Raw genomic sequence first — 9,762 nt, 5'->3', positions numbered from 1 at the left:
TGAATAAAAAATGAAAAGATAATGTTAAAAGAGGCTAATAAAAATGATAAAAGTGGTAAAAAAAGATAATAAAATCAAGTTGGGTTCAATCGGACGTTAATTGAACCTATTGCGTCTTGATTCATTACATATTCTTTAGTGATGTTAATGATTCGAGAAGCGATATTTACCACTTCCCTTGAGGTAACTCCATGATAGGGAGGAGGTTTTGTTGGTCTTTTATTTTCATTTATTGAACCTTTGTCCTATCGATTCATAGATCATCACTCAACAACTTTGTGACAATCGATGGTTTGTGAATCTATCATACTCTTCCCTGGATCAGTTTCATGATAGGGAAAGGCAAAAGGGACAAACACCTCTTGGAAACACTCTGTTTTTGCTCTGTTTCATTTTTGTAGCAGTAGGGCAGACCCTCAAAACTGTGGCCAGCCAGCCACCTTTCCATTCGGTGACCACTTTTCAAGGTCGGCAGGCCACTCTATTTTATGCAGACAGTGCCATTTTCATGGCAGAACAGAGTAGAGGCTGGGTAAAAATAGATTTTCTGACTACAAAACAGAATAGTTTTGGCAGCAAAACAGAGGATTTTTCAAGCAGCTATTCTTGTTCATGCATGTGCGACTTTTCGATTCCCGTAGTCCTTTAAATAATGTTTGTTTTAAATAGTAATATGTTGTGTTTGTGGCTCCATTTGAAACTTGTAATAGCTAGTTAACTAATTAGTTAATTCGGCGTTATAATAATTAGTTCAAATTCGGACATTCGGACCCTCTTGTACGAGGGTGCACTTGTAATACTGTATATGTCTTCCAACCCCCATTTATTCCTCCCATTTTATTTACTTGCTTACGATGGTTAAATATAGCATCGTATTTTGGTTTCATTAGTTTCATACCATTGCCATGCTTCGTATCCATGTTTTGTATGCATTGGGTTCGATTAATCATTTTAACAATATTGTCATTTCCTACTTAATTGAATACGTATGATATTGTATGCTTTGAGTTAAGTCATATGCCATGTTAACAAACTGAACCTAGTAGTTGCATTTTGTATGTATTGCATTAGTCACTTGCATATTAAAGCATGCGTTTTTCTAACTATTTTTTTCTATTTTGTCTGCCTTGGGTGAGTACTAGGTGAGCATTTCTTGCTTTAGCATATTGCATGTGTGTTAGGGTTGTCATACCAAGCATATTTACCATGAGGCTAAGTGCTTAGTTGATATATCTCTTGAATGCCTATGGATGAAAGCTAATTTGCTTAAATTGGGATGATTTAATCAGTGTACATATGAACTCGCTTTTTCATATGGCACAAAAATGGGAGAATTAGTGTATACTTGTGTGCCTCACATTGTAAGTTAGCATTAATAATCAAAACAAGAGCATATAATGCATATAAAAAATCACATCATGATTAGAAGAGGCCGATCTTTTATCAAGTGAGTGGGGTGCTCAATTCATGACCTTCCCCTCTCATACCTAAGTTCCCAAGCTGAGATGCTTTGGTTATGACAGACAAGTGGCCTTTGGCATGAGTCATAGGTTTCCTAAATTTCCTAGAAATATTTAGGTGGTGACTCTGGAATTTGGTAATGCAGTCCATTTTTGGCACCTTTAATGTTTAATGTAATGGTGTTCATATGTTTAGAGTTGATGAGTTGAGCTTTGATCCTTCTACTACTCATATTTTCTCTTAATAAATGCAAAACTACTTTTTATTCCCATATCTCACATTATTTCCAAAGGCACACCATCACTCTAAAACTATGAGTTATTGATACATTACTTGGTATGTTTTCATCACAAAAGAAGTGAAAAACGTTCCTTAGTTGGCCTCTTTTTAAACCAATCTTCTTCCTCTTCTTGCTTGAGGTAAGGATTTTTTTGTTTCTCTTCTTTATTTTCTTATAGATAGATGGGTGGTATATTTGTATTGCATAAAAACCTCATGTGGAGGAGATTTTCTTTAAGGCATGAAAAGGAAGTTAGGGCTTTAAAAATAAGGGAGTTGAACATAAGATTAAAGTGGATTAAGGAAGCTTTGAGTAGTTGGAACAAGGTTTTATGTTTTATAGTAAAAAGCCCTAATTTATGTCTAACCCTTATTATGGAGTTTACTTTTGAAATGATGAATGTTTTCAATTGACCTTACATTCATGAAATTAAGTTTATGATTGTTAAGATGAGTATAAATGATGATTATTAAATGTAGTGAAAATACGTATTGCATAAGAAGTCTATGTTGGAGAAATTGATAATGGGAATTGGATTAATGTGTTATGGAAAGAGTATGATATAAATTGTGATATATATATCATTGAATAAGAAGTATTGATGTTGAAGGGTAAAGAATGTTGTGGGAAATAAATGGTCCCAATTCAAAAGATGAACTTTTACTTTTATTATTGATGAATTGAGTGTCGTTGGTTCAAATTATAAAATGAAATTAATGAATGATATGAGGATTTGATGGATTATGATGTTGGAATGAGAGTTTGTTTCCTTCCTGTGATCGGTAAAGCGTAACGCTTGATAAAGGTTTCGTCTTCCTTCCACTTGGAGAAGCGTGTGGTTTGTTGAGATATTTTGAGGTTCCACATTCCTTCCGACTTGTGACAGGTAAAGTGAGACGCTTGATAGAGGTTCTGCCTTCCTTTCGAAGTAGCGCCCAGAAAAGTGTGTGGTTTGTTTGTATGGCTTGGTAATAGAGCCAGTTGTTGAATTATAAACTTTTATGGAATAATTATAAATCGAAATTGGAGAATTGAACTCGGTAAGTGAGATAAAAGGAAAATGAATTGATTTGTTTATACGGATTAGTTATGTGATATGTGTTGTAATAGATACATATATATATATATATATATTGGAGGCATGCAAATTAGGGTAGGGTGTGGGTTCGTTGTGAATTAAGAGTGAGATGTATGATCATTAGTAATCACATGTTGAATGACCTAAGATCTTTATGTGAGGTTAAAAGGGATTCTTAAAAATAAAATAAAAAATATATATATCTGAAGTTATTAAAACAGAGAGAGAGAGAGAGAGAGAGAGAGAAGGGTAAGAAGATAAAAGAATGAGTTTTCTTTAAAAAGTTATTGGATTTTTGTGAAGAATGCATTACCTATGTGTATTTTAGTTTGAATATAAAAGGCACATTATTTATCTATGTATCACTATTTAGCATTCATGATCGCATATATCTATTGATCTTATTGTTAAGAAACATTGTAGATCTCTATTAGACATATTTGTTCATCCCCTGTTGTTTTACCATTTTCAGGAATGGAGTCAGAAACACCGATTTGAAGTCCAAGAACTTCGTTGTCTTTTATGAGTATTATCTTGTAGAGAGTATTGTTAAGTGTTGTGATGTAATTATTTGTGTTGTACATTCCAATGTAAATCTTAGCATGTATTACTATTGCATTTCTTTTTTTCATTTTTTTAGAAAGAAAACATTTTCTATTTACTTAAGTGTAACATTATTCCTTTACATGTTATGCAATTGGACTTACATTAAAGGTTTTGATAATGTATCTGGATAATAAAATTTGGAGCATGACAATTTGGTATCAAAGTTAACTGGGTTTGAAAACCTTGAGCTCGTGGGAAGTGGTTTTTACCACAATGGGTTGGCCTCACTTGGTGAGGACATTTGCATGTAGAAATATGAGGTATAGGAAATTATGTGTTGCAGTGTGTGAGCATGGAGTTGACTTTTAGAGATAACGCTTGTAGTCGGTTAACTTGCTTCGAGATCTCATTGGAAACGTATCTGATCAACATCATTTTTTATGAGAGTTCCTTGGGAGTTCGGGACACACTACAACAAAAATGACCTTTTAAATACTTTTCTAACCACGACGTGTCTATTGTGTAGGCCCTGAATGGTAATAACGATAATTTTTTTAAGGCTTGCAATACACGCCGTAAATAATAAAACTTTCTACGACGTTGTAAACGTCCCCGAACGTCCCGGGAGGATGAATCCCCCATTTTGTTCATATGGGCTCACTACAGTTCAGGACTCAATGTCACGGTCCTGTATCCAATCTCGCAGAGTGCAATGCAAGACTGATGAAATCATCAAAGAGTCCAAATCCGGCAAATCGTTTTTGAAAATAGATTTTTTGAAAGAAGGGCCAAACATGGACTGCTTTGCCAGATACAGAGTCGCCACCTAAATATTTATTTTGGGGGAATTTAGGAAACCCTGACTCGTTGCCTAAGGCCACGTGTCCGTCATCACCAAAGTTGCCTCGGCTCGGGACCTTGGGTACGATTGGGGAAGGTCACTTCGTGAGCACCCCCGCTCACCCGATCAAAGATCAGCCACTACTAACCATGATATCTAGTTCTGAAAACATTATGCGTTCTTATTCCGGTTATTAGCCTAGATTTACTATGTGATGCGCACAACATACAAGTATAGACTAGATCGCCTGAATTGGAACAAACCATCTGTAGACACCCCATTTTTGACCGACCTTAAGACTCAGACGTCACTGATTGAGCGCTCGGTGATGGTGCATATTGTGCTCGTTCAGAAGTTTCAGAGTCTCGGCTGCGAGCCTTGCCTCCGGACTTCCGGGCTCTTTCGTGTCTTGCCTCGGTTTGTGAACCAGGCTCCGTTTTCTCTGTTTTCTCTTCCCGAAGGGAGGGAGAGGTCTCGTAGATCATCTCTCAGTGGTCGCAGGCTACGTTTCGTGGTCGTAGGCCATTTTTCCCGTTTGGAGCCCGGTTTCCATTTTTTTCGGAGCCGTTGGCCGTGTGCCTCGGTTCGGGACCGCTTAACCACCTCCGTTTGCTCCGGTTTTTGGCATGCATCTTATTTGCTCCCTTTTGAGGGACACTGTGGCTCGAGAGACCAACTTTGTGGTCGAACACCACTTTCGGTACCTAACAGTCAGTTTTCGGGGCCTCGGGCTACGCGTTTCGGCCCCCGAACCTTCATTTTGCATCGGTTTGGGCTCATTTTTGGTGGAGACCTTATTTTCACTGCTAAGAAGGTCGTAGAAGGGTGGGAGGCTAGTAATTGTTCTGACAACCAGTTTTATTCCTCCATCGCCCTCCGTCGCCCGTTTTTCTCACTTGAAAGCCAATGTTGACCACCCTAAGGCCACTTTTTCCAGCCCTAAACCACATATTTGCGTTGTACACACCTAGGAGGCCACCAATATCACATGGCCGGCCAGTAATTTTGTTTGACCCTTTTGAACCCCTCCAAAAAGTGGGCTTTTCTCTCTACTGGTTTACTTTCTCCAGTTTTTGACCACATGGTTGTGTTGTGCACACATGGGAGGCCACCAATCTGGGGTGGCCGGCCACTAATACTTCTTGAGCCTTTTGACCCTTGGCCGGCCGGCCATGGGGAGGGCCGGCCGGCCACCTGCAACTTAAATACCAGGTCGGCCTTGCTCTCCTCCTCTGGTACATTACAAATCTGTATTTTGTTTCCCCCCAGATTGTGTATCCGGGGGGTTGCACTTTTGGGGGAAAATTTGAAATCCATTTCCCTCCCTTTTTTCCCACACTCTTGCCTATATAACCAGCACCCCAGGCTGTGTTTTGGAGGTTAGAAATTTTGGTTTGGAGCTCCTACATTGTATCTCTCTCTCTCTACACTCCAACCCTCAAAACCTCCCAAACCTTACGCCATTTCTACACCACCACCTAGCACCATACCACCACCATCCATTCCAACCACTTGGAGCTATTTTCCAGAGCTAAGGAGCCACCAAACTTGCTCCAAGAGTTGTCAAAGATTTGGTCTTCAAGGGTAAGTCTTCTCCTCCCTCTTTCTTGCCTTATTTTGCTCAATATATTAGCCATACTTTCTTGCATATTTGGGCTCTGACCCTAACTGAAAATAGCATTATTTTGAGGTCTTTTTCATGTTTTTTTTAGGGTCCTTCCATGTTTAAGGTCTCTAGCTACCACTTGCTTCTTTATCTCTCTTGAATGCCTCTTTCTTGCATAGTATTTTAGGCCTATTTTTGTACTGTTTTGAGTTTGGTTATGAACTGAAAAGTGGCTTATTTTGAGCCCTTCTTCAACATTGTTGAAGGGCTCTTCACTGTTTGAGGCTTCTTTTTGTCACTTGCCTCTTTATCCCTCTTTTGGCCTTATTTTTGCATGTTTTGTTAGCCCCTTGTCCTTGTATTTTTGGGCTCTGGTCCGAACTGTAAATAGCCTTATTTTCACCCCCTCTTCATGTTTTATCAAGGGACTTTTGCTTTTTGAAGCTCCCTTTTTGCTCTTTGTGTTTAAACCTTTTTTTAGGCCTTATTTTGCATAGTATTTTAAGTTTGCATGTGCACTGTTTTGGGTTTGGTCACTAGCTGTAAAATACCATATTTTGGGCCTCTCTTGAACTTTGTTGAAGGGCCCTCCTCTGTTTGAGGCCAGCAACCATCACTTGCTTCTTTGTCTCCCTTTTGGCCCATTTCTTGCACAATAGTTTAGCCATACTTGTGTTTGTTTTCGTGGCTTGTTGTAAACTGTAAAGTATCATGTTTTGAGTCCCTCTTCAACTCTATTGAAGGGCTCTCGGCCATTTAGGGCCAGAATCTGCTACTTGCTTCATTATCTCTCTTTTGGGGCCATTTTTGCATGTTAACTTAGTCCTATTTGTGTTCACTTTTTGGCCTTGCTTAAAACTGTAAATATGCTTTTTTTGGGACTGTCTTGATTCTGTCTTCACACTTCATGTTCAAATAATGCATGCTTTGCATAGCCATAGGTCATTCCGTGTACCTAATTTCATGTTTCGGGTCTCATTCCATGTATCGGGTGCCATGTTTCCATGTTCTGGGGCCGTTTTGCATCATATTTTGCTGCTAGAATTTTCATGTTTGCATACCATGTTCCATGCCCTGCCATGCCTTGTTAGAGTGGCATTTGTGTCTTAGGATCGGTCCTCGGTTTGCATGCATATGTGCACGCATTTCGAGTGTCTCATTTTTCATCTCTTGGCTACTGATGTGAGTGTGGCTGAGGTCCACTCATGTTGGTGTAAGTCCATTGTGCATTGTGTATGCCATTTTATTTCATAGCATTGCATATGCTAGGTTGTATGTTAGAGCATTGTGTATGCCTTGTTACATCGTGCATTGTGTATGCCATCTCATAGCATTGTGCATGCTAGGTTGTATATTAGTAGCATTCATGCATGCCATGCATATTGCATTGTGCTTGGGATAGAAGTTAGCCCGAGCACGGGAAACGAGGGACGTTTCGTACTTCGAGTGACGGAACGTGTCTCAATTCCCAATCACCGACACTCTAGATTAGCCATGATGGAGTTTAGGTCTTGTTGTGTTTATATGTGCATTCATTTCATAATGAGTCGTGCAATTCGACTCCTCGGCCATCATGCATCGATATGCGTGATTGGTGGCACGAAGATCGAGGACTACACTCCGTGAAGAGTAGTCATGCATACATATGTGAAAATACTTTGCCATGCTCCTTTGTTGCCCTCTGTTGCAGCAAATCAGAAATCGGCAGTCTTCCGGAGCTTGGCACACATTCCAAAAACAATTGCAAACAGAGGCAAACCGGGGCATCGCAGTGGATTTTCGCACAAGGCAACCCGAGCATGCATCATTCATCATCCGGAGCAGATTTGAGGCAGTCCCTGGCTTGCATGCCAATTTATTGCTTTCTTAATTTAATTGCTAATTAATTAGGGTTTTTGTACATATTTGGACTGTAATCATTCATTTGGGACTGTATATTATTTATTCGGACCCTCTGAGCGAGGGCAATGTTGTAATAAGTGTGCGTGCGTGCGATGTATGTCTTCCAACCCCACGTCTTTCTCCCTTTTATTTACCCGCTTATGATGGTTAGATTAGGGCATGTTTCAATTAGCATACAGTATGATAGCATGTTTGCATCCATTCATCTGTTTTACACGCACCAGGCTCGGCGCATCATACTAACTGCATTGTATTTTCAATTCCAAATTGAATACATGTTAGCTGTAGCATTTCACATACCATGTCTAGAATAGCTGAGCCTGCTATAGTTGCACTCTTGCATGTGTTGCATTAGGCATTTCTGTATAATTAGAATCATGCATGGATTTCTAATTAGCTTTTGTTTTGGCTTGCAGTACTCGGTAAGTTTTATGCTTTAGCATCCTTGCATGCGTATGAGTGACTGCCATGATAGCATGCTTACCATGAGGCTAATTGCTTATGTCATATATCTGCCTGAATGCCTATGGGTGAAGGTTGGGTTATTTGGATTGGAACAATTCATTCACTGTGTGTTTTAAGCCCACTAGATAGTGGCAAAATTATGTTTTTCTAAGCCCACCCGAGGGTGGCAAATCCACGTCTTAGCCTACTTGTGAGTAGCACCATCAAACCATTTTCAAACAAACAAACATGAAATGTTTTGTTCCAATTCAGGCGATCCAGTCTATACTTGTATGCTGTGCGCATCACATAGTAAATCTAGGCTAATAACCGGAATAAGAACACATAATGTTTTCAAAAATAGATATCATGGTTAGTAGAGGCCGATCTTTGATCGGGCGAGCGGGGGTGCTCACGAAGTGACCTTCCCCAATCGTACCCAAGTTCCCGAGCCGAGGCAACTTTGGTGATGAGGGACACGTGGCCTTAGGCAACAAGTTAGGGTTTCCTAAATTTCCCCCAAAATAAAATATTTAGATGGCGACTCTGTATTTGGCAAAGCAGTCCATGTTTGGCACTTCTTTCAAAATCTGTTTTCTCAAAACGATTTGCCGGATTTGGACTCTTTGGTTCAGATTTAGAACCGTGACAATTTGAGAGTCCGAAATGTAGTGAACCCCAAATAAACAGAAAGGGACTTATCCCTCCCGAGGCGTTCGGGGACGTCTACAACATCTCATGTTTGTTTATTTGAAAATGGTTTGATGGTGCTACTCGTAAGTAGGCTAGGACGTGGATTTGCCATCCTCGGGTGGGCTTAGAAAAAATGATTTTGCCACTCTCAAGTGGGCTTAAAACTCGCATTTAATGAATTGTTCCAATCCAAATAACCCAACGTTCACCCACAGGCATGCAGGCAGTTATATCACATAAGCAATTAGCCTCATGGTAAGCATGCTATCATGGCAGTCACTCACACACATGCAAGGATGCTAAAGCATAAACACTTACCGAGTACTCCAAGCCAAAACAGAAGCTATGTTAGAAATCAATGCATGATCCTAACTATACAGAAATGCCTAATGCAACACATGCAAAAATGCAACTACAATAGGCTCGGCTATTCTAAACATTGCATATGATGATGCTACAGCTAACACGTATTCAATTTGGAATTGAAATACAAATGCAGTTAGTATGATGCGCCGAGCCCGGTGCATGCAATACAGATGAATGAATGCAAACATGCGAGCATAAGTATGCTAATTGAAACATGCCCTAATCTAACCATCATAAGCTGGTAAATAAAAGAGAGAAAGACATGGGGTTGGCAGACATACATCACACAAACGCACACTTATTACACAATTGCCCTCGCTCGGAGGGTCCGAATAAATAATACAGTCCGAATAAGTACAAAACCCTAATTAATTAACAATTTAACTAGGAAAGAAAGTAAATTAGCATGCAAATCCATGGGCCGCCTCAGCTCTGTTCCGAATGATGAAAGATGCATGCTCGAGTTGCCTTGCGCGGAAATCCATTGCGATGCCCCGATTCACCTCTGTTTGCAATTAATGCCGGAATGCTGTGCAAGGCTTTAG

This window comes from Camellia sinensis, chromosome 10 (genome assembly GCF_055761805.1).
Source record: "Camellia sinensis isolate YWXY chromosome 10, ASM5576180v1, whole genome shotgun sequence".
Lineage (NCBI taxonomy): Eukaryota > Viridiplantae > Streptophyta > Magnoliopsida > Ericales > Theaceae > Camellia > Camellia sinensis.
This window is presented reverse-complemented; position numbering follows the sequence as displayed.